The sequence below is a fragment of the Nipponia nippon genome, unplaced genomic scaffold, assembly GCF_047370975.1.
Source record: "Nipponia nippon isolate SJK-2023a ecotype South Korea unplaced genomic scaffold, ASM4737097v1 scaffold_2, whole genome shotgun sequence".
NCBI classification, from domain to species: domain Eukaryota; kingdom Metazoa; phylum Chordata; class Aves; order Pelecaniformes; family Threskiornithidae; genus Nipponia; species Nipponia nippon.
The window spans coordinates 98,623,697-98,649,350 of record NW_028262336.1 but is presented as its reverse complement, the minus strand read 5'-3'; the positions used below and the strand labels follow the sequence as shown (position 1 = coordinate 98,649,350).

Sequence of the window (25,654 nt, the reverse complement as noted above, 5' to 3'; positions counted from 1 at the left end):
CTCCTGTTTGCTTTGGGAAGACACTTCATGTGGTGTTTCTGGAAGTTTCTGATGTTATCGCATCTCCTTTCTTGAAAAATTAGCCTTAACAAAAGGATGTCGCAGACAGACACTTGAGCCCACCTGCAGCATGACTGTTGGCAAGACTTTTTTTGGCCAGAAGGTACTTCTGAAGAGAGGCTGAGGGGCTGCAACAAAGTAGTATTACGGTTTTACAGAGACCTTCTCAAAAACATGGCGAAGAGTATCAAGAGACACTACAAAGACACCTAATTGAGAAGCTGGCAAGTGATGAGTGGAAGCAGGGACTATGGACTGTTTGGTTGTGCGAGTTGACCTTTTGATGCCAAATAAAATGAGCAATAAGGTGGAAGAGTCCTTGAAAGTGAAGGCCAGTTGATTGATATGACAGGGAAAAGGAGCTAGGAAGATGAGCAAAAAGAGAGCCAAGTGTGAGGCTCGGGAATGATCTCTGCAGCAGCATTGCGGATCGATACACCATCAGGGCACGACTGAGTTTGTCAGTGGCCAGGAAAAGGATGTTGCAGTAATTGAGACATGAGGTGATGAGAGCCCAGATAAGAATTTAACAGCATGTCTGGGAGTGAGAGGTGCGCCTGAGAGATGTTAATCGGAAGGAATCTGCAAAATCCTCGGTACGTCCACAGAGCAGGCAGGGCTTTGAGTGCAGCTCATGGGGACCAGCCTGCAGAAGGCTCACTCCAGGCAGGTCAGCAACCAGAAGCAGTGAAGATGTGGTGATGTGGGCTTTGATGTGGGCTAGCTGTACTCAAATGGGCTGTTACAAGTTCAGATGCTGCCGTCACTGGGTTTCACTACTCCTTTGCTTGTGTGCTCCACATTTCTTTGGGGGAAAAAATTGCTTATAACACTCTAAGTAATTGTTCCTTTCTTTTTTTTTTTTTTTTTTCTTTGGGCTCTGTGGCCCATGTGCACATGAATAGATGGAGTTTCCAATTTCTAGGATTTCGCAGCTTCTCAGATCTCATTGTTCCCTGCAGATTCCCTTTTTTTCTCTCAATACTGAAGGCACTAGCATGGCACTGGTAGATACTGAAGAAAACTGAAAAATTAAGGATGTTTTCAAATTCTGGAAGAAAACAGAATTTGGCCAGTTGAAGAACTGTGTGCAGGAAATTAAAAAGCAAAACCCAAAAAACCTCATCTCCCAAGGCAAACAATAACATCAACCAAAAATACTGCCAAAGGTGGAAAAACTGATCACAGTCCTGTAGGACGTTAGACTGGGAGGTGGAAGGGAAGCAGTACAAAATAACATAGTCACTATTTCCCAGTAGCTGTAATTTAGCTCCAAGTCTTTCCAAGTCACTTATCTCATTAAAATCTGTCACATGCCCTTTTCTGAAGCCCATGTGTTGCATTTTCATATGAGTGGCACAGTGCTTTGGGGGGAGGCACAAGCCTACTTGCATTGGAAGAGGGAGTTTTGCAAATGACTAAGTCATTTGGCTTCAAGATGCGCAGGGCTGAGCTTTACCCACCACGCCAGCTGAAATCTCAATCCTCCTCTAACAGGGAAAAGCTGTGCCTGTTAAGGAACAAGTGCTGCCTTACAACAGATCATAAATAAGGCCATGGGTTTAATATGTGTTTTTATTTACAGTGGCATAGGAACGAGTCTGGCTGACATTCTTCTGCACATATGTGACACACGTATGTAAACAAAGGTAGGAACTTTAGAAATGAGAGTAAGATTACTCATAGGGAAAAATCACCAGTTAGAAATTCTTTGTTACATCTGCCATAGATTATTTTTCGAAGAAGTCTGAAAACTTTGAATTAACCTTGGTACTTTAAGTACAGTTTCTAAGGAGCCGTAATAAAGCTTGTGCTCCAATACCTTTCAAAGTGAGCAAGTAGAAAAAAATCAGTGGGAGCAGAGGGATGCAGCAACGTGAGAAATGTTGCCCTTGACATTTAAACTCGAATTAATCTGCTGTGACACTATTAACATTTGTTGGTGACTTAGGGAGAGGATGTTTGCAGTGGTGGGTGGGATCACAGATGTCATCTGGTTTGAAGGCCTTGGATGAACCAGTTTCCCTGTTTTCGTGGTGCTGACAGGGAGCTTTTTACTGAAGCAGAGAAATCCTGGTAATGGATAGTTTGTCAGGCTGTATGCTTTAGTCCACTGTGGGTGATGCGGTTCATATTTTGCATTACTGCTCAGCAACGTGTTAAAATCTTGTGCAAGGAAATTCCCTCTAATACGAGATGATCCCTTGGCTGTTCAGTTCTTTAGCTGTGATCTGTTTCTGTGGTACAAGTACATGTCAGTGAAAACTAGGCAGAGGCCACCAAATAGCCATCAAATATTTTTTCTCATTAATACTTACCAGAGTGTTTGTCCTATAAGAAACATACAATTAAAGTAATTTCTAATCCCTGAGCTACACATTCCACAGGGGTGATGCAATTTCAGCTGATAACATAAATGGATTATAATGAAATTCGCATGTAGCCAATGCAGGGCTTTCTGCTTTAAAAGCAAAGAGACCCCAGCTCTTTTTGGGGATAGTGTTTTAGGGGAAAGGTGTTTGGTGTTTCTGCTTCAAGATATAGTTTCTACATTTCTTTTTTACATTTCTTTTTTGCCCTGCTGTTCTGAAAATTTGGCAATAGATGTGGACTTCACTCCCAACCTTGACATTTTCATTTTTTAAATCTAAGACTCAGCAGCATTGGGTTTTGCCCTAAGTCTTAAAGAAAAAAAGGAAACCCAAACCAAGTTCAGGATGAAGTCTGATAAATTCTTTGCAATGTATCATTCTAAATATGAGCGTCAGATGTCACCAACTGGGATTATTTGTCTTAAACTCTGGCAGCTTTACATGTCAGGGAAAAATTAAATTTTATTCTGCTAGACTTGTCCTATGCTGTTTCATTTAGCAAGTTGGCAAAAACAAGCGTATATGGTTGGCGTACACATGCACACATTTTGATGACTGGATTATGTCATTTATTTGCTATGCTGCTCTTGGTAAAATGTGTATTTGTTGTACTGCTTTTGATATTTTGGTTGGGTTTGATATTTTGTTAACAGGAAAGAATGGAAAGAGTGAGCAAAGCTCTTAGGTACAGCTCAGCATCCTCAGTCCATTTGGGAAGTGATGTGCTGTCTCAGTTTTGATTTGCTCTGAGGGAATTAATGGGCGTCTGCTGGAACTGAGCCCGAAACTGTTTTTTAAATTACACCAGTACATTGCCTGTCCTCTGCTAGCTGGCGTCCCGGCAGGACTTGGCATGGTAGGTCCATCCCGCTGTACCTCAAACACCAGGACTGTGGGAATCTTCCCCAATGCCTCGCTGCACGGCAGTCCCTCCTAAAGGTATCTGATCCCTATTGCACTACCCTTGTGCCTTTAGTTTGTGTAAAGAAGCCAGAAATGGAGTAGGAATCTGGTGTAGGTCTCTTCTGAGAAACACAAATAGTTTCTCACACCTCTTCCCCCTTTGTCCGCCTCTCTTATGGGATTCACCATAAAGATAGAAAGCTGACTAGGAGTTGGAACTCTTAAGGTGTCTTAAAGAGTTGGAACTCTTAAAGAGAGTTGGAACTCTTAAAAATCGTTAACCCAGTGCAGATACTCTGTATAAAGGTGATAGTATGCCCCTAGGTGAGGACCATTTTCCAAGCTGAAGGAAACAAGTATAAACATTAAAAGCCAAGCATGGCTTAAAACAAACCAAACCAAAAACCACCTGCAAAACCCAGAAGAGTGCCAGATTCTAGAGTCCTTATCTTTTGAGTCCACGCTCGTGACCCAGCAAAATATGATAAATTATATTGAGGAGTATAGAGCCCAGAAACTTCTTGTTAATAATAACCCTGGGCTTTTATGTATTAATTTAAAACCTACTAGAATAGGTAGAAGCATCACAGATTTCCTAAATATCAAAGTCTTCATCTGGTTTAATGTCTTGGTAAGCAAAAGCTGGAACCTGTACTTCATACTTTCAAAACAGAGTTGAAATTAATGGGTAAAACTGTAACTATGTTAACAAGGGCCCTAAACTGTTTTAACAAGGGCCATCTAGTCCCAGGTAGGCGCATTAAAACCCTGCGGTGCAAGGGAATAGGGCTGGCAGAGTGGGACCCTTCCTGTGTACTTAGAAATCTGTTACATTTTGATGCAATTTTCTTGAATGAATGAAAAGGTCAAGGATAATTGCTGCAGAAAAAGCCATTTATCATCATGCCTGGGCAATACAGTGAGTATGCTGAGGGTCCAGGTTTGCAGAATTGCAGCTCCTACGTGCCAGACCCGTCGAGGGTCTGCTTGCTGCGTGCTTGGAGACAGGACCATGCTGCTGTGCTCTGGTTCTTGCAGTGGCTTTTAAAAATTACGTTCGGCAAGCTCTGTTCCCCACTGCCATCTCCTCTCCTGTTGGCTTGGGCCCAGATAATACATCAATCAGTGAGGCTTTCAAAGCAGGAATTGGCCATTATACAGTTGATTGCATGGAGACTGAACATGAATGCAGACACGGATCCCGCTGACAAGCTTGACTAACACAAGGTAAGACTTAGCAAAGCCTGGATCCTTGTGGTGTTACTGACTGGCTTGCCCCAAAATCCTGAGAGCAGGTGTGTGACTGAAGGTACACGACCTAGTGTAGTGAGTACAGAGGTCCTGGTCTCCAGAAATGACTTGTGGCTGGGGAGGAAAACCAACGAAGAGCTGCATTTACGTCCTTGGTGACATGGCAGAACGTGGACAGGAGAGGAGGTGAATTTGACACGATTGCAAAGAGCAAAGTAGCATCCCTGCCCGAAAACGCCTCAGCCTGTGTGAACGGTTGCCTTTCCCTCTCCAACACGTCACAGGGCAGAGGCGTCACCACTGCTGGTGGAAGGCTTGCAATGGCAGGGATTGAGCTAATCGTAACATCTCCCCTGCCTCTGCTTTTCCTCCTCAGTCCACAGGTTTCATCTGTGTTTCCCCACGCACTTCAGCAGAGCTGAGGAGCTTCCCGCAAACCCCAGCTCTGCTTGTGGTCTTGCATTCTCTAGGAATCCAACCACAATCCCAGATGTCCCCGAGACATTGTTCTGGATGAAGAGGGTGGTACACTTTTGTCCCCTTTGCAGGCAGTTTGTATTTTTGGTAAGAAGCCTTCTCTTTTAGTGTCTTATTTTTTGCATTTATTTTGCCTCTCTTCTGTCTCCCTCCATTCCTGCCTAAGCTGAAAGATGCCACATTATATCTGAGTTCTACTCTGCAAAGCATGGATTTGAAATTAGGTGAATGAGTTAGTCCATTCCCAGTTTATTAAAAACTGTTTTTCTTGGACTGATAAGGAAACCAATTAAAAGCCATGAAGTCTATTTTCATAATAATGGTAAATGGGGCACTTCATAAATTGAAGATTCACCATGCAAAGAAAAAGTGATTTATTGTAGTTTATTAAAATGAGTCCAGGATTCTTTAAAGAGGAGAGTAGTTACTTGTTTTCCCTCTTGTTTTGAAATTTGTCCTTGATTCTTGCTCCTCATTCAAGCAAACTTCCTGCAAACAGCCAGGAGGCAGTTCAACAGCTGGTCCGTGGACTGAAAGCGATGGGATATTTGCTCGAGGACACGGCAGAAGAGGGTGAATGATATGCAGTGAACAAATAATTTATTAGGTTGGTCCCATTTCTTCTTTGTCATTTATCTGTGTACAGATCTCAATTTCGGCAGTGCTGTTTGTTTTTCAGAATTTGACACACAAAAACATAAATAAACTGATGTGACTGCTGAATTTCTCCTGAGCTTTAATCACTTATACAACCAGATATTCAAAGCATATTGGTTTTGCTCTTTCAATTGGATATGTCGTACTGGTTTCAGTCTCCTGGCTGAATAGAATTTAGTGACCTCTGGGATAAATCAATGTGCAAAAATCAGAATGTATTTTCTATAAGACTTTTGCAAAATCATTTTTAAATTCAAGCCCCTAAATATTTTTTTAAAGATTTGGAGAATGGGAAACAGACTGGAAAGAAATTAGCAAAACAGTCAAAATAAATTTATTTCTCTGCTTTCAGACAAATGTGTGGAGCAAGTTGGTTATTCTGACAAATTCTATCAGGGATTTAGCCATCTTAGTCAGCAGATACGATTGCAAGTGTAATGATCGTGCTTTACAGCAGTTTTAAAGTTAAAAACGAGGGGTTTATTGATACTGTCTGTAAACAGTATTGTTACACTTTTCACTCATGTCTAAATGCCATGTGCATATTAAGTGCCTATTCTCCTAGCAATAAACATGGTTTAGTAAAATTTATATTTTGATGTGCATGGAAGTAAATCAGCAGAAGATTGGGTGAACTGAAATGTGTAAACTTTTCTAGCTGAAGGAACCAAATTACCAAAATGCAAAACTAGTTACCTGCTTCATTAAGAAGCATGAGTACAGACAATTTTTGTGAAAAAAATGATGGGAAGCAATTGGCTAGAGAGTGATTGTAGGAGATAGTCTCTCTACTAATTGCCTTATTCAGGATGTACACAAAATACAAAATCCGATTTGCCAATCATTTGTAGTTTTTGTAAATGATAATATTATGGCAATTAAAGGATGAATCATTTTTACACGATGTTGCTATATTAACTTAAAGTGACCGTCTGGGTTTAATTCAGATCTAAGAAGAAACAGTTTACTTTAAAATGTTACCTTTCAGGTCTCATTTCTTCATCTGCGCTCCAGGTGCCTATCCTTTTGTCTGCTAAATATTGTGGGTTCCCATGCTCAGACTGCAGATCCTAAGGGTGTTCATATAAACAGATGTTCCTCATATCCTGTCTGGGTTATTTTTTTCCCTTTCTTTATAGAAGTCGTAATTCTACTGTATATAGTGCTGTAGACATTTTCATGGTAGAAAGCCACAGTGTCTTTCATAAATGCCGTTTCCCATGATGGACCAAAGAGCGTGCGGATCCCACAGTGATAGATGTTCATTGGAGACAGTCTGGGCAGCAACAGGAGGAAATAAATACGTGAGATGCCGAGGTAGTGCCTCATGTGGGAAAGACGTAGTTAACCTTAGGGGGAAACAGGCTAAAATGTAAAAACAAACTTATTAAGAGATATTTTACCCAGTAGGGAAGAGAGAAAAGTGAAATTCTCTTCTGTAAAGGTCTTTTTTTTACCCTGCGCTTCACCTATTTCACTTTCAATTTGCTGAGATTTCGTCTGCACACGGAACAATTATTTCTCTCATGTCTACATGACTGACCAGGGGGGCTTAGCTAAAAAGGAGTCTTCTCCTTGGCTTCAGACCCTGAGGGTCTGCCATGCAGGCTAGCACTGAAAAGCTCTGATTGTTAGCTGAGGGAAGAAGGGGTCTGCAAGCTCCAAATCAAGAGATCACTCATATTGAAGAGGAATCGTAGAACTCTATCCTTGGAAATGGGCTGAGGATTGATGGATATTTAGAGGGTTTTTTCCCTTTACTCTTGGAGCAGGTGGAGGAATGATGGATTTTGTTTTAATCCAGCCCTGTAGGATGAGAGAAAATGAAGCTATGTTGAACTGGCTACAGAAAAAAAAAGCCTCTGAGTTTGATACAAATAGATGAAATGTTTCTCACAGTTTGTAAAAATTGCAGTGAAAAATTAACTGAGACGTGGAGACAGCATGACTTTTGTTTATAAATATTTGTATTTCATGCTGAGAATTCCTTCAGCTGAGTACATGCATTTAAAAATATCTGAAGATTAAAAAATCTGACTCCGACAAAGTAAATTTGATGGATTAAACGTTACCAGATTGTAATTCTTCTTGATGCAGGACAGAGTGGAAGCGCCCGCTGGGCAGCTCTTCACGCACGATGTCCATGTCGTTCTTGAGCCCAGTTCCCTCTGAACCTGTGCTCACAAGTTGACACTTCATTTTGCAGACCACTCGTTAACACTTGCCTTTGCGGCCCTGGATGGGTGAGCCGTACAGTGAACTAAACTGGCTGCAGTCTGAACAAGTGTTTTTACAAGCCTATTTATTTTAGTAGTTCAAGGTTCTCAAGTATAGCAGGGGGAAAAAAACCCAACATTAGTACTATATAATTTTTCTGAACTATTGACCCCATATTCTGATCTTCAGTCGTGTGTCTTCACCCACTTTTCATGCATCCTCTCTCTTTCCTTTGCCCTTCTCCCCTTTCCCTGCCAAGCCACCCCCAAGCATGGAGGGTTTTCTTCCTTCCCCCTTCTCCTCCCAGCTTGTGTCCATTTTCCACGTTCTCATTCCGATGTTCTCCTCCTAAACATTAATTATCTGCTCAAGTTTTGTTAATAGGACCCTACAGATACTAAGCAATGTAGACTATAACATATCCAGTGCTTTACATGGTATGTCAAAACTGTTTGCAGGTAGATGTTAAAATCCTACAGTTACCTGCTAAAACCAAACTCTTTAGAAAGTAGAATATTAATTTTTTTCTATCCCAAACACTCATTGTTTTCCATATCTTACCTCCACTGAAATAGATGGCAGTGCTTTTACTGGTTTTGATGAGGAGATGTCTGACTACCTGCCTGTTCTCCAATATGCCTGGAGGTCACAGCAGGAGGCATTTTTCAGAAAGGTTCGGATTCCAGTCCAAGCCCCGAGTGCGCACCCGGGGGTTTCAAAAGGATGCGGCAGAGAAGGTTAAGCTATCCAGAAATCCTTCCTATAAATATTGATGAGCTGTGGGGAGCTCTGCTGTGTTGAAAGATGCTACTTTCATTTGGAAAACACAATGAGGAAGGAACTGAGCTCTTTTGAAAACCCATGCTTGCGGATGCCAAGCACCTGAGAACATGATGCTGAGTAGTGAAATGCTTTATCAATATCGTGACGGGTATGAAGCCTCCATGGAAGGGGATAGGTATAGAGTGGAGGTATCTTTGTGCCTCTGGTTTATTTTGGAGGATTTCCAGTCATTCTAACAAGCTCACCATCTCCCGGCATCTCTCAGTGTGGACTGACAATCTCCGTGCTTCAGCAAGATCAAGCCATTGGGGCCGTAGCTGATCAGTAGAGTAGGCAGCGCTTGGTGCAGAGGAAACCTGGTGAGGATCCTTTGCAGCTGTCTCAAGGCAGAGAGAGTTCAGGACCAACAAAGAACATTATCTACAGTTGAATATTAAAATATTTGTGTCCGTGCGAGAGTTTATCTTAACGCGGTTGAATTATAGCTTCAGCCTGAACTAGAAACATCTGCACTGAATATAAGGCCCTTGACTGTGTTGAGCAGCTTATCTATGTTTGTTCTCTTTGAAAATGTTTTGTTAGCAGAGTCACTTACTTCTCAGAGCTGAGCAATACCAGACAAACAAGCCGGTGTGCATGTTTCTGGAGGAATAGTGATTCTCATTTGTACTTTTTAGACCTAAAGGGTTTGGTGGCCACTGACAAATTTCTGCAACAGCCTTCTGGAATGGGCAGGTGTGGTTATCCCTGTTTCTTGAGTAAGGAACTAGAAAAATTGTGAATTTCAAGTGACTTTCCAAGGCATAGACTTTCCAGGGCACTGTTTTGTCTGGTCCATAACGTCTGGCTCACCCTTTGATATGTTTGGACTGGCATGCCAAAGCTGAAGGAACAACTGGGGCCTTCCAGAGCTGCAAAAATTATGTAGGTTCATGATATATTTAGTTTACAATTAACACATGAAAACACAGTGTCTATTCCTATTACTTGACACAAATGAGATGTCATCTGGAGGAAATAATTTTTTCATTTTGGATTTTCATTTCAGAAGACACTTTTCCTTTAAGATTACAATACAAATTTTATTTTTTGATGTATCTTTGGGTTCAGTCACTGTTTTCTTTTTTAACACACTTTGCCTGTTGCCCTTTCTCAATGATACCATGGTATTTGTCTTATGAAGCTTGTCCCCAACACGTGAAATTTTTTTATGTCTTTGTGTATGTAATGGATTTTAAACTATCTCTCTTTTAAACTGTGTTGCTCCTGACACGTAGAGCAGCACTGCAGAGGAGGTGGAGATGGAAAACGCAGTGCCAATGAGCTCCCTCCCCACTAAGCATCATGTCTGTAGGTGACCCTCTCCATCCTTATCCTTCCTGGGAGCAGATGGTGCCAGCATAGGGACTGGACCTGTCCAGGGAAAGGACACAAGTCCAGTACGTCTCTGGTGAGGAAGAGCAGGTCAGGGACACATTCCCACAGGTTTTAGTAAGGAGAAAAAATGATCATGGCCTGCTCCACTTCTGGCTGCTGTGTTGCTGCGGCAGTTTCATCCCAAATGTATTGGGTGTTCTCCCATTTTTTTGACACCTCCAAAGCAAAAACTGACTTTTCTCTTTTCTTCATTTTAGAGAAAAATTCAGAAAATACCCTATACAAATGAATGTCAAAGATTAGACTCTTTTGAGTGATTTTCAGTAATCTGCAGATTTGTGTCACACAGTGGCTGTTAAAGTCTGCATTCAAAACGTTTCTCCAGAGAACACTCTGAGGTTGCGATACGGTTAAATGCTAACTAAAAATTAAGAACATTTCAAATATCTGCTTCAGAAATTTAATTATGTCATGATTCAAAATTCATAGGCTTCAGTATCTGTAAGAATGCTACTTAATTTCCTGCAAATGCTATTGGACTTATGCTTCAATCAGCTGGAATATTTTATGCATAATCATGTGGTGCTCAGTGCCCATAATTAACAATTGTGTGTCAATTTGTCAAGCACCGTAAAAGAAAAATGGGAACGCAAACTGTACTCTCATTTTTCTGTGGGTCAGCAAGTATTTTTCATTATAAATCCCATTTTGCAGAGGACTTCCTGAGATTACTTTGGTATTTCAGTCATTTAAAAACAAACAGTAGCCAGTTTGCAATTACATTCATTCCTGACTGGAAACTCTTCTGGATACAGTACTGCGGTTAACCTATGGTTTGCAAATAAGGGAGAGCAATGCTCCGTCTGTAGGCTGTCAGAAATATCTGGCAGGTGGCTAAATTGTCCTTTTTGGTTTTGGGTAGATGCTGATCTGGTGAGCTGCCTCTGCTGCCAGTTTGTCACTGGGGCAATGCAAAGAGCTCAGCTCCTCGGAGGATCGGGACCTGCTCCATTTATCTCATTGTAGCTGCTCTTTCTTTTCCCCTTTTCTCCTTTATTTCTCAATTCATTCCCAGTGCTAGTAACTATGTAAGTGAGGGTAGGACATGATCATCGCATTAATTTCTGAGTACCTTGACATTAAATCACAATCAGGCATCCGAAGGAGGATAATTAAAACAAACAAACAAACAAACAAAATCAATCAATGGTTCCAGCAATCAGTTGCACATCCCCTGCTAGGGGAGCAGAGCTGCTGTTTTCACATCAGTTTTCTTCACCAGGTGAAAAATCCTTCCTAACCCCATTCTGTGTAACAAGAAATCAGGCTTCAACAGAGGCAAGTATTGAAAAGGTTAAGACACATTTCACTAGACAGTCATATGCAAATATGATTGATGGAAGGCTCTACAGACCGCTGGATTTCTATCCTGTCTGCTAAATGTGCCCATCTCAATACACATCTGTGGTTTCTGTGGGGAACAGGTTTGTAAGCAGAGTTTAGCAACTTGCTGCATTCATTTTGTATACCCATCATCTTTTCGGTCAGAAATCCCAATACAGAAATGCTGATTTGGAAACAGGGCTTAGTTTTTGCTTATTTTTAGTGGATAATACTCCTATAGGACATATACACAGAATAAATGTAAACAAAAAAAAAAAAACAAACCTTGAATATTATGAAACTGGAATAGTTTGTGCATTTTCTAGCATTGTGGGGTTTTGGTTTTCTTTTTTTTTTTTCCATCTTCTTTTTCTTACCTAGTGTTCATCGGTTATCCCATAAAACTTCCAGTTACAGCTGTTGAAATTGCTGGACACCAGGCACAGTACCAGGAGATGGAAAGACTGACACTTTTGTTTCCACAGACAAGACTAATATCTTGCTAATTCCAGCTGGTGACCCTGTAGAACTATTTTCACATGCCTGTAGAGCAAAGAAAATATGGAAGAACCTATTTTAGTGAGAAAAAATGTGGAAATTCTTTTGGCTACTCAACTGCCTCAAAAGTGGGGTGACTGAACTGAATTTATGTCGTAACAACTGAAGAGCAAGGGATCAGTGTGGTTAACCTGGGAAGCTGGGATTTGTTTGTGGAGTTTCTGTAGTACATTTAAATTTTATGTATGATTTGTAGTTACTTGCTGAACCAGAAAGCAAATGCAACTGAAGGGGAGGGAGACTGTGGGCAAATTATTCTTGACTGCGAAATGGTGCACCTCCATCCACCCTGTTTTGAAAGAACCACTTGCTGGGGATGGAGTAGCTGCAATCGTAAGGCGCTCTCTGGGTGTACGGGCTTTTTGATAATGCTGTCACATAAATGCCACATATTGGCTCATTCTGTGGATTCTTTTCTCACTGGGAACTGTACTAAAACTTCTAAAAGAGGTTTATGAAACTGCTATTAAACAGAAATATTTTTTTCTAAATGGGATTAAGTCCAAGATTCAGTCTTTAAAGATTCCCTGCATTCCTTGAACTATCACAGTCCATTTCCCGTGTGTCTATACCCACATTTATTTTCTTAACACTGTTCTTTAAAATTATTGATGAAAACTTGACTTTTCTTTTTGATCTCTTTTTTGATCTTTCTGATGTACTTCTTCCTTCTATTCCAAATGTCTTTGAGTCCTCTACCCTCTCTTACTTCTCACACAGAAATTAAATACTATTCCAACAGAGCACAGCAGAACTAAAAACTATATTTTGACATGATGATATATCCCAGTGCTTTTGACCCAACATTCAGAATAAATCCTTACTTCATGCTGGATGACTCGTATCAGGAAACAACTTTTTGTAACGTGTATGTTTTTGTGTAAATATTAAATGTCACCTCTGTATTATAGATATCAATTGTGTGTTTATGACAGAGCACTGACCTCAATATCATTCAATAGGCAAGGTTGTCAGTGTGGTACTACAGTTGAGATTTAAACAAAATTGTTTAAACAAAATTGTTCTTCAGACTTCATTTGGAGCATCCCCCACTGCCGTTGTAATCACGTATTTCTTTTTATGCGTCTGGTGATGGATCCATGTATTTGAGGTGGATCTTAGGAGAACTGTGCAGTTGCAGAGATTGAAAATAAGCTTCGGAGTGTACTAGTTCAAAGTCAGACCAGGGTGGTAGCTGTGAAATGCCATAAGCATCTGACAGCAGGTCAGATGACCACTTAGAGGTCTCAGTCTAGCTTATACTGAAAGTGGACTTCATCATATAAAACACATATAGCAGTTATCAAAATCCTCTGAGACTATGTTTTTTTCTCTGTGTGTTTAGAAAAGGAAATGCTCTGACTTTGTCTTTGCCCAAGATTTAGGAAAGGAGATCAAAAACTAGGGCTTAGCATCTTCCCTAAGCAGGGAGATGAAAGAAGAACAAATTTGAGATATAAGGCTTGAACTATCTCTTGGTGCGTGGAGTTCAGCGACATACAGTCTCTTCATACAGGCTTCATTTTAGAAGTGTTTGAGGCCTTTGCCTTCCACTTTTCCCATTGGAAGGCTGATTCCAAACCCAGTTAATGGCTAGGAACTTTATTTGCATTCCTAGCCTAAATATATTCATGAACAACCTTTATCCATTGGTTTTGTGACACCATTACCTTTTATCTTGAATAGTTCTTTATTAATAATTAATAGAGTGTTAATTAAAATTTAATAGAGAGCAAACATATCCTTCCTTACCTTTCCCCTTAGCTGTTCCTCTTCATTTTGCTAGACTAAACAATCTAAGCTCCTCTAATCTCCCTTCAAGAAAAAAAAGCTCTCTCCAAACTGATTTTTGCACCCTTTTTCTACACCTGGTCCATTTTCATTTTATGATGACAGTGGCCAAACTCCAGCTTGCAAAATGCATGTGGCTCATAAGCTCTTTCAATGTGTCTCCTTTGCTGATTATCCAGTGTTAGTGCTGATGCCCAAAATGTAAGAGAAGTGTCTTGCCAGCACTACAAGGTAAGAAAATAGAATAAATAGGCACAGGATCAATGTACAGTGCCCTGACATGTGTGGTGCTTCTAATATGAAGCAGCAGCTTCCAGCTCTGCTGTGTATTCCACTGTGCCGGCAGGAGCTCTGGACTGAGGATGCAGGAACAAGGTAGGACATGGTATTTCAGCAGGGAGATGTGTAATAGGAGGGGAGAGGCTGATAAGGTTGAAGCAATATTTTGGAGAGGTGTAGGGCACAAAATGTGAAGGTGAGAGGGATGCATCCTTTGGGGCGTGAACATTTTGCAATGGGCTTATAGACTGGTGCTCAGATGAAATGTTAATGTACATAGTTTGGACGCCAGCTGTCCCGCTAGCTTTAGCACCCTAGGATGTGTCTATATGGCAGACTGCAGTAACACCTGAGCTGTGTGAACACACTAGCCGTGGTGCTGGGAGGCTTTTTTAGCGTGATATTCCACCTGGGCTGATCAGCCCTTCTCACATAGCCAGGCTGCTCCCAGTGCCAAGGCTGGCTGCTGTGGTCAGCCTGACCTTGGATATCACAGCCAAGCATTGTAGGCTTAGATGATGGGCATATAAACAGCAGAAAAATCTCCCAGAGTCTTGAATGTTTGTCAGGTACGTAAATATCTCAGATTATTTTCCTTAAATTATCCCTATGGGGATCATTTATGCAGCAGTTTTATAACTAGTTTCTGCATAAAATATAGTCCTGGTACTCAGGTTATCTTTTATGTAGTCAAACATTTTCTTGTTTGCATGCTAATCTAAACTCTTCATCACTGAATAACTTCAGCAGCCGTAGTGTGGTTTTCTTATGGTGCTTTGCTTTGGAAAAGAAATTGAATGCGTCTGCTTTTCTTAATCATAAATTCAGTCTCCCGTTCCTTTGTTATAATTCTTTTGATGTGAACAAAACTCCAAATCCTTTTTTTGTGAAATTTAAGTAGCAAGTATATTTAAGAACTGCATATGTGTTAACAATGAATTCTCTGCAACTGGATGCTTAGTAAAAGCTGGGGTAACGTCTGTGTTTAAAGAGTTCTTTCATTTTTCATACTTTACTTTTGATTGTGCCTGAGATATCGTTTCCAGCCTCAAAATAAGTACAGGATTTGCTGTTCCAAAGTGGTAAAGTGATCAGTTCAGACTTCTAGTTTACTTTCTTCAGGGGCCTCTTTAATGGCTCATAGAAAAGTACAACCCTGGCGAAGGAGCCTGGATGACACAGGGAGCCTGGATGACATAGAATTTACAGTTTGCTGGAGTATTTTGGGCTGTGGCAAAGTTTCGGATGCAAGTCTGTCTCGCTGAAGAGTACATCAAGTCATGGCAACGAAGAGTACCACTTCTGTAAAAGACTCACCCATCCTGTAATGTCAGGGCTGCAGCGCATCTCTAAGCGCTTAACACACAGCTATCATTATATCTGCATCTGTATATGTGCTATATGTACAGCACTGCACATTACTGAGACTTTGTCAGCCCAGATTTCCAAATTCTCAGTTGCAACCTGCTTGCATGTGACTACAGCTTCTAAACTCACCTGTGTTTAATTTACCACCCTTTAAACCTTTTATGCCATGATGGCGGCCCTCACGGTTATGAATGGCTGGCTGCTTCTCGTCCAGAAAGCAGTGAGGTACTCCTGCCTATAGGCTGAGTATAGAAGCGTTACTATGCCTCAGCTCTTGCTTTGGGGTGCAAAGCAATTAGATCACTGTCACTGCAAGCATTTGTTGGGACCCAAACCATTTCTTTTCACCTAGTCAATGGTAGGAGGGATGCTGAAGGGAAAATAATGGTAATTTTCTTATGCAGGCAGGTGCCTTCCCCTGCAGAGGCTGTGCCCAAGGAATGCCTCAGGGTGTAAGAAAGGGACTTCACTGTGGCACGAGTCATCTTTGGGGCCCAAAACTGCTGCCACAGCAGCAGTTATAACCCAGTAGTAGTCCAAGACCTGGGTCAGGACCGGGTATCGACTGAGTGAGGGATTGGGGTATCCCAGACGTAGATACAAAACCTGTCCTTAGGAACTAGCAAGGCTGAGTCTAATGCAAAGCATGACTTGGTCTTTTGAATGCTTGTGGTCAAGCGAGATCTAAGCTCTAGTTGTTGTTAATGTCACTTGTTTGATGCTACACATATCTTCCACAGCTGGCAAAGCCACTGAGACATAGTGTTGTGTTTTCCTGTAAAGCTTTAAATTCAAGATTGAAAAAAAAAAATTGAAAGTCTCTGCTGTAGCAATACCTGGAACGATAATTGGATCAAATGAATAATGCACATATATACTCATAGTCTGAAGTGTCCTAGTTTATGTGATGGATTAATCACCTTTTCCTTGTGAGTTATGTCATCACTTCCAAAATAATAGCTTAGTTTACATAGAGCTGCTGAAGCCATAGACAGCTGCCTTATTAACTGCTTGATCATAGCAACTCTACGGAACTAGAATTTTAGTTAGTGGTAATATTTAAAGAAGGTGGCAAAAAAACCCAGGAGGCCCCAGTTTACTTGAAATAACCACTTTCATCAAGACGCTGTCATCATTTTTTAATTATGTTTTGCTGGTTTGTGTATGGGACTTGTTGAATAAAGTAATCATGTTCACAGTTAATCAGGACATATAGGATTCCCCCTCAAAAAGAGGAAAGCCAAATGGTGGCAGATGCAGATCTTATTTCAGCTGTGTCCTGTATTTAAAGAAAAAACAGCTGGGAGCAATAGTTATTATCATTAGTGACACCTCGCCAACATATGCAGTCTTTTGGACTCCATTATAAACATGAAAAAATCACAGATCACAAAATACAAGGACCAAATGTTTTTTTATAATAACTCATCCCTGGCACCAATTATCAATATTTTATTTGAAGCTGTAAATGAGCACATTAGAAAACTGGATAATTTTAGACTAGGGTCATTACCATGTGGGTTTCAAGAGGTGGGGAAAAAACAGACTTTTGCAAACTGTTCCCAAATTCATCTTTGACAGGAGAAAGAAATATGGAAGGTCCGAAACAGGGAAAAAAAAAGAGAGAAGAAAAGAAAAGGAGTAACTACTATTAAATGATTGGTTTTGTAAAAGTATTTGTTTGTGCTCTCTAAGGTGTCATAAATATTGTCCAAAAGGCAAAATGTGCAATTCTGTAAGACAGACTCAAAACACTACAATCAAATCCTCTAGCCTGCTGAGAATGTTCAGCCTACCATAATTTAGAGTGTGTCATTAATAACTGACATGCTTTACTGACATATTTCTTTTTCCATCATGTATATGAAATTTTAATCAAATTGATCTTAGCATACTAAAAGCATGATCATTTGCTAGGAAATTTCATTGGGAAGGAATAAATACATCAAAAAATTACAATTCTGAATGCTGAAAGACAACTTTAGACTTCCAGAAATGGATTTTCTGTGACATTTACAGTTTTCCATCATCTTCATGTAGGGCTGTGACATGTAAACTCTTTTCCCAGCACAAATTTGGGTTATAAATCTAAGTCTCCAATATCATGTTCCAGAGTAAATAAAAAGAAATCAAATTTCTCTTGAGTCAACCTCTTTTTTTCTGTTCAGAGTCAACTTCGGATTTTTTATTTAGTGGACTAGTCCCATTGACTATTGACTGAAAGGCTAATACAAATGCAGAAGCAGCCACACTGGGTCAGATCAAAAGTCGGTCTAACCCGATACTCGGTCTTCAGCTCTGAAATTAATGCCTAGGAAAGAGTACAATAGGGCAGGCAGGTATGGTTATTTCCAAAAAATACTTTGTATTGCAGCACTTCATTGCTCAAAGACTAGCTGAGCCAGAGGTGATAGCCCTTGACAGGTTATCATTCCTGTGAATTCGTCCAGTCAGCTTTTCAGCACCTGTAAACTTGTAGCAGTTACAGCTTCCCATGGCAAGGACTTGCACACAGTTTAACTATGTGCTGTATGAAGAACTACATCTTTTTGCTAGTTCTGAAGCTGCCACATGCTAGTTTCACGTGATGTGCCCCAGTTCTTCTCTGCATCTTGAGACAGACCCTTCCACCTTTTCCATTCCCCTGATGATTCTGTGAGTGTCTGTCACATCCCATCCTCAGCCATCTCTTTCCCAGGCTGAAAAGCCTTTGTCTGCGTAGTTATGTTCACCTGGAAGCTGCTCCATGCCGTTGAGTGTACTTGCCACCCTCCTATCAGTCTATTCAATTTTACCCTGTGTTTTTAGGGTGGAGAAACCAGGAGATAAGGTTGAAATTTTTTACATTGAGAGAATGATATTTCTGTCTGTTTTCTTTTCCTTTCGTAGTAATTTGATTTACTTTCATGAGCACTGAGCTGAGCTGTTTATAGGGCTGACTATTGTGACTCGGATCTCATGTGTGCCTGATAATAGTCCACCCAGACTTCATCACCCTGTGTACAGAGTCATGATTGTTGCCTTTTTCCACATGCCCAGCACTGTAAATTTATCTGTCTTCATTTTTACCTGCTATTTTATTGCTTGGTCCCTGAGCCTCATAGAATGCATCTGTATTGGTGGTGTAGGAGGAGGAGAGTGCTTTTGAAGCAAGTCTCCTGGTCATCTCCACTTACTGTGCATTTGTACACACTGAAGGTAATCTGAGAGCCCAAGGACTGCACTCCTTTGAGATGTAATTAAACCAAAAGATAAGCTCCAGAAGTGCAACTTGAGTGCCCTGTCTGCAGACATTCAATCGATAGGAGCAGGCTGGAACTAGTCCAAATTAAATAAAAAAAAAAAAAAAAAACAAAAAACAATGCTGAAATGGGGATCATGTGTGGTCTTCAGCAGCAATTGTTTCACTGTACAGATCTGCTCCTGTTGATCCTCATTTCATCCTAGCTTTGACATGGCTTCAAGTCCTGTTGCAGTACTTCTCCAGTTGCCCTCACCTTTACTATCCAGAGCAAATTAGTGTCATCTACAAGCTTTGTTACCATACTGGTTACTGCCTTTCAACTTCACTAATAAATACATTCAATATCTGGGGTTGCCTTACCACTCCCCTCTGAACGTCATTGGTGACCTCTTTTCATTGTGAAAATTGGTATGTACCTTGTGTTTCCTTTCTATAAACCAAACTTGCATCCTTTTGAGGACTTAATTCTTATCCTGTAGGTGTTCAGATTTTTTGAGACCCTTTGGATGAGAGATTTTGCTGAATTCCTGACTATGTTAACCAAATCTGCCTTATCCATATGCACAATAGTTCCTTCTTTATGGAAACCGTGATGACTCTGATAATTTTTATCCATGTGCCTACTAAGTCAATTCTCTTTTATAGTCTTTACCAATTTGTCTCTTTTGGACATTAGCCTCTGTGGTCCACAGTTCCCAAGATCCCTTGTCAAATCCTTTAAAAAAATTGCCCTTACGTTTTGCACAGTTCACTCCTCGGGTACTAGAGTGGTCTTTAGCAAAGACTTACATGCTGCAATTAATAATTGTGCCACTTTATCTTTTGCTGCCTTTTGAACTCATGGTTGAATACAACTTTTCAGTTACTGATCTTTCTGGCTATTTGCTCTATAATGCCTTTTACTGGCATGTCATTTTGGGACAGATCCTTAGAGTGCAGCGTTTGAAAATTTCCACATTGAGAGCTTCCTGACATTCCTCCACAGTGACTGTAGATGAATAAAATGTATATTAGTTTTCTGATCTTCTAAATGTTCCTTTTACACTCTATTTGTCTGTTGGCCTGTCATCTGGGAATTATTTCATTTTCACGTTTCCAGTTCTCTCACAATTAGACCAAGCAATTTTAATTCAGTTACCAAAGTAAATCATAGAATCATAGAATACCAGGTTGGAAGGGACCTCAAGGATCATCTGGTCCAACCTTCCTAGGCAAAAGCACAGTCTAGACAAGATGGTTCGGCACCCTGTCCAGCTGAATCTTAAAAGTGTCCAGTGTAGCGGAGTCAACCACTTCTCTGGGGAGATTATTCCAATGGCTGATTGTTCTCATTTTGAAAAATTTTCCTCGCGTGTCCAATTGGAATCTCCCTGGGAGTAACTTGTACCCATTACCCCTCATCTTCTCCATGTAACTCCTTGTAAAAAGAGAGTCTCCATCTTCTTTGTACCCACCCTTTAAATACTGGAACATGGTGATAAGGTCTCCCCTAAGCCTCCTTTTCTCAAGGCTGAACAAACCCAGCTCTCTCAGCCTATCCTCATACGGCAGGCTTCCCAGTCCTTTGATCGTCTTGGTGGCCCTTCTCTGGACCCTCTCCAGCCTGTCCACATCTTTTTTGTATAGCGAGGACCAAAACTGAACACAGTATTCCAGGTGTGGCCTGGCAAGCACTGAGTAGAGAGGGATAATGACTTCTTTATCTCTGCTGGTGATGCCCTTTTTGATGCAACCCAGCATCCTATCGGCCTTCTTGGCCGCAGCAGCACACTGTTCACTCATGTTGAGCTTCCTGTCCACCAGGACCCCCAGGTCCCTTTCCATGGAGCTGCTCTCTAGCCAGGTGGATCCCAGTTTGAGCTGCACTCCTGGATTATGTTTTCCCAGGTGCGAGACCTTACACTTGTCCTTGTTAAACTTCATAAGGCTCTTGTTAGCCCACTCTTCCAGCCTCTCCAGATCTTCCTGCAGGGTGGCTCTCCCTTCCAAAGCGGAACACTTTCAGTTGCTAATTTCTGGGAGATGTCTTCAGCAACTTGGATGTGATCCTCAGCTTCAGCCATCAAGCACAGTGCAGCAGAGAATATTTTGTAGAAAAGCGTGACTTCTGTTTGCCATGTCCTATTGCGTGGCAGCATTCATCTTCTAGCTCACATTAGAACAGCCTGAAGGTTGTTATGGTTTGTGCTAGACATCAGTGGTGCCCATGAGCCTTTGAAGCAGCCGAGACTGCAGGGTATACAGGGAAATGCGTGTCCCCCTTCCCCTAAACACATTAGTAACTTGCAGTAGAAAAGGTGTTATTAAAAAAAAATCTGCTTCTTTTTAATGGCACATATTTTGTAGTTTGGGAGTCAAGATATTAGACCAACATCACTGAGTAGGGATGCATTTTCCTCATAGATCTTCACGTATGTATCATTTCTTGCCAGCTCTCTTCTATTACTTTGACTGATACTTTGAGTCTTTCTTAAAAATAATAAAATAATAACTAAGAAAAAAATCTTGGCTGTTTTCTGTAGTTGTTCTGTGAATTTGAATACATGTGAAGAAATATACTCAGGGTGAGTGTTTCAGTGTCTGCTTTATATTATTATTTTTCAATTGAAGAGAAGTTGCCTAAAGTAAGGAAGGGAAGTACATGAGTTTGAGGGAATGGTGTATCCTTGAAAACTGGCATAATCAATGACTGATCTTCGACATTTGACTTAGTGGGAAAAAAAAACAGGGACTGGTCTTGAATGAATGAAATGTTGAAGAATGATGAACAAGCTGGTGTTGTTAATATGAATTGTCCCACTAACCTTGTGGTGACAGCAGTGATTATGATATAAAACCTTTTTAGCTTGCAGGATTATCACATTTCTCAGTACTCTGTTTTTCCGTTTCAATAGGCAAAATTTCACTTATTGGCGTATTTGATTGGGGATCTGAAGAAACCAATTTTCTGCTCTTTTTGAGATGGAAACTAATCTTGCTGGACTTGTATTTAAGAACTCTTGACAATGCTTATATTTTATTTTAGGAAATTGTTTTCATTACTTCAGTCTGCTCAACCAAAAACCTCCAGGCACTTTATTCAACTTTAGATACGCAAAGTAGGATAAATATATAAATTGATGCTCTGCAATGATTTACGATTAATTTAACCTTTTGCTGTTTTGATGTCTAGTTTTTCCCATCTATCACACTTAGGATAGAAGTAGCCATAGTGAAGGAGTGAAAAAAGGAAAATAAAGTGCCCTAGTCATCCTTCTATCAAACACGGGTCCGAGAACTCCTCCCTCTTCCATGAAACTTCTGATTGCTGTGAAGCCATAACTGGCCTCATAAATATAACAGGATCTGTGATGCAGTGCTCCTTGGTGTCTGGTCTGTTGAACTCTTTTAACTAGTGATGTGAAATCCACCTTGAGATTGGAGACAAACAATCTAATCTGGAGAATCTTTTAGGCAGATATTTTTTGAATAGTTAAAAGAAAATAAACCTAGTATTGTTATTCTATTGAGTAACAACCTCTCCTTTGTCGAAGGAGAAACGTGCTTCACAACCGCAATCTTCTTTGCAGTTGTTCTGCCAAAACTGCTAATAAATTAAATCCTTATTGTTAGGCGTATTTATGACACATTTTGCATCATTCCTGAGTTATGTGCCTTTTTTTTTAGTACAGTTATGGAATTAGCATACTTCTGTTATGTATTTATAAATCTTAAATATTATTAACTTCAAATCACAGAATGAAGTGCTAACCCTGATCATTCTTTTATTGTGAGAATGGAATAAGCATTTGTGCATTTATTTTACAAGATAACATCTGGTGCAGCGGGTGCCAAACAGCCAGCTATTCTGCAAACTGAGTGCCAGAAGCTGACTTTTAAGCTGAAGTCTGTGCTGCAAAGACAATGCTGCAACGCTTGGACAGAATTCAGAGGATGTGTGCGGCAAGGGGACCGCAGCCGTGCTGTCAGCAGGCAGGAGGCCTGCTCCCGCCACATCTCTCTTGCTGTACAAACAGGGTTAGGCACCTGCTATTCTCTATGCTCTTCTTGTAGATATTAATAGAGTGGTTGAGACAGGACTCCACTGAGTCTCTGGCCCCTTCAAGTAACTACCACGCTAGGGGTGTCGATGAGAGAGACCTTGTCTGCTTACTCCCTGCTTGCATTAGGGGTAGCTCTAGCTCAGTACAGATCGGGGAAACGGAGGCTTTGTGTCTGTTGTTCTCCCCTCTCAGTTTGCCACAGGTTGTTCAAACATAGCCTTTGAGGCACACCGGTCCCATCGGCTGTTGGCGTGGGGCAGGATTTGTCCATTGCTTTAGCGCTTCCTGACGTGGATGCCCAGGAGCAGTCTAGAGACATCTGCGCTTCAAAATCCTGGTGGTTACTTCTCACTGTTAGCATTCAGGAGCCCACAGTGCCTTCTGAGCCAGCAGTTGTTAAAACTCAAGTACTATTCACTAGATGCTCTCCCGAGACTAAATACCCATGCTTTTCCTATTCTTTTAAGAAGGCAAGTCTGTGGGAGTGTTATTCAACCTGAAAGCAGCTGCCGCTGGTTTTCTGCGGAAACGAGCCTGGAGTGACAGAGACTTTGGTCTGGCACTGCCCAAAGCATTAGAGCAGAGAAAGGCTAAGAACCAGCAAATCATTAAAACATCAGATGTGAAATCAAGATTTTGGAGATACAAAAGTCTCTAAATGAGTAAATATTTTTTTTTTAGACATTAACAACTTTCTTTCCCAGGAAGCTTTATCTTCAGCCCCTGGATTCCCTTGGCACACCAGCTGATGTTTTCTATGATCAGACTGAATCTAAAGTTTCTCTTTTTAGCAACTCGAAAGGATCTGAGTGTGTCCTATCTGAACAGTTCTACTGCTGTAGAGCAGCATACATCATTTAAATGTATTTATGTTATTACTAAAAAAGAACTTACATGGCCAAATAACAAATCCACGTGATATGCTGATGAGTAGCTTGCTTATAGTTGTGAATATATAATGTACTGAAAAGCATGTAAGAATTGAAGCAACAGTAAATCAAAGAGCATTTACATGCAATCAGACAAGGGACCAGGTAAAAGCTTATAGAAATGGAGACAATGTAATCCCGTACCCTCCAGATGGGACAGTGCAGACCTGCTTTTAGCCATATCACAGACCCATCAATACTAATATAAAATTTACTTTACTCTTTCTTTTTTTTTTCCCAAATTGTTTGAAAGAATATTTTTCCTTCCCCAAATTTTTTCCTATCCCCTGCTGTATCATTTCTCTTTCCTTACCTAGTTAAGCTATTCAGAAAAAACCAACTTTTTGTTTCTTTTAATGATCTGGAGCAGAATTCTTGAGTTCGTACTGCTCATTCTTCAAGCACTGTGTTCTGGCCCAGAGAGGATTAGTGTAATTCATGTTGCCACACTGCTGGAAAATATTATTGGGAAGGGCAAGAGAAGTTGCAGTTGTATTAGTGCATTATAACATTGCCTTCACACTGCCTCTTTGGAAAAATAATATGTTTCTAACAAGGCTGCATGGAATTTCAGCTGGAGTTGACTATATAGCAGCATGTACCTCATGTTAGACCTAAGTTTAATCTGACTGTAGTCAACCAAAAGCAGATGCAGCATTAGCTGTGTAAGTGGGATATAAATAATAAAAGCAGTCACTTTGCTGGGACAATCTTTAACACTTGTTTCCTATTCAATTTTGAGATTATTATGTTGTTCTAAGGAACTGATGGCAAATGATCAGGCCATTTTGATGAGGGTTTCTGACTGACATCAGATTTCATTAGAGGCATTAGTATTGAAGGGAAGGGTCACAGGTTGGTCATGGTTCATTCTACCTGCCTATCTCACTCAGCAACAACCAGGAAATGTCCAGTAATTTTCTGTTTTTATGCTCCTTTTAACGTTTTAGTATTCCAGATGGGTAAAGTGCAAGTTAATCATGTTTATGCATTAATAAAAGGTACATAAAGCGTTTCAGTTATTCAGTTGAATGAAATGATTTCAGAGATGTGGTAATAACCTTAAGTGATGTTTTGAATACACTTCATATAAATTAGATCCATTAAATGGGACAAAAGTGATGTTTTGTAGGCATCCACTACTAATTGGCATGTTCACTAATTCCTGCAGCCACTCTGAGCACATGCCGGTAGCTCTCCTTCATTTTCCAAATTTTTCCATATCGTGTACCTTGTATTGTGAATAGCACACCTTCCCCAATTTTCCCTTCCCAGGCAAAGCCTCCATAGATTTTACAAAATGCACTTTCAAAACCTGTAGGATCATAGAGCTTCTTTCTGAGGCCAGTGTTTTTATTGCCTGCATGAATTTCCAACCAGAGTCCATCAGGTGCCCAGAAATGAGAGGTATCTCCTACCGTTGCAGTTCCTACTTGCTCCAACGCTACGCAAAGCAGTTTTCAGGCTCACAAGTGGTAGGGGGGATGAATCTGAATATAGTGATTTTTCTGCCCTTTTGGCATGCCTCTGCTGTTACAGTAGAGGAGAGACTGTATTAACCTGTCTTTTGTCATTTGGATCAGCATGACACATGCTGAATGGTGGACCACTCACTCAGGCATTGCATCCAGAAATAAAACAGGCAGAAGAAGAACAAAAGGGAAAGGGCTAGCTCAGAGGAAGAGCTGTTTAATTCTACAGTGTATTTTGAAATGTGCCTTTGTGGAAAATTAAGGGCCTGACCAGTTCAAATAACGTAAACCGATCTTTATCTGGCGTAGCAGTCGTCTTCTCCAAAATTAGTGCTAACCCTCATCTACAGTAAATAATTCTATAATCTGTAGTACATAGTTGAACTCTTCTTCTTCATCTTCTTCTTCCTCAATAAATGATGATTGCATTAAGTAAATATTTAGCAATTAGATACCGTATCTGTTCTGGCTTTTTTCCCCGCTTGTGGCT

The 25,654-nt window shown here is 40.6% G+C and overlaps 1 protein-coding gene across 8 annotated transcripts in view; it reads left to right on the top strand.

Annotated features, from left to right (window-relative positions):
- The window catches only part of ENOX1 (ecto-NOX disulfide-thiol exchanger 1), a 369,896-nt gene that overhangs the window by 140,080 nt on the left and 204,162 nt on the right, over positions 1-25,654 (top strand). Inside the window, exon 4 of one of the 8 annotated variants that reach the window (XM_087756889.1) lies at positions 1,646-1,709. The exons of the other annotated variants lie outside the window; for them this stretch is intronic. The gene's annotated coding sequence lies outside the window, so the exon portion shown is untranslated. The remainder of the gene's footprint in view (positions 1-1,645; positions 1,710-25,654) is intronic. 8 annotated transcript variants of the gene reach the window in all.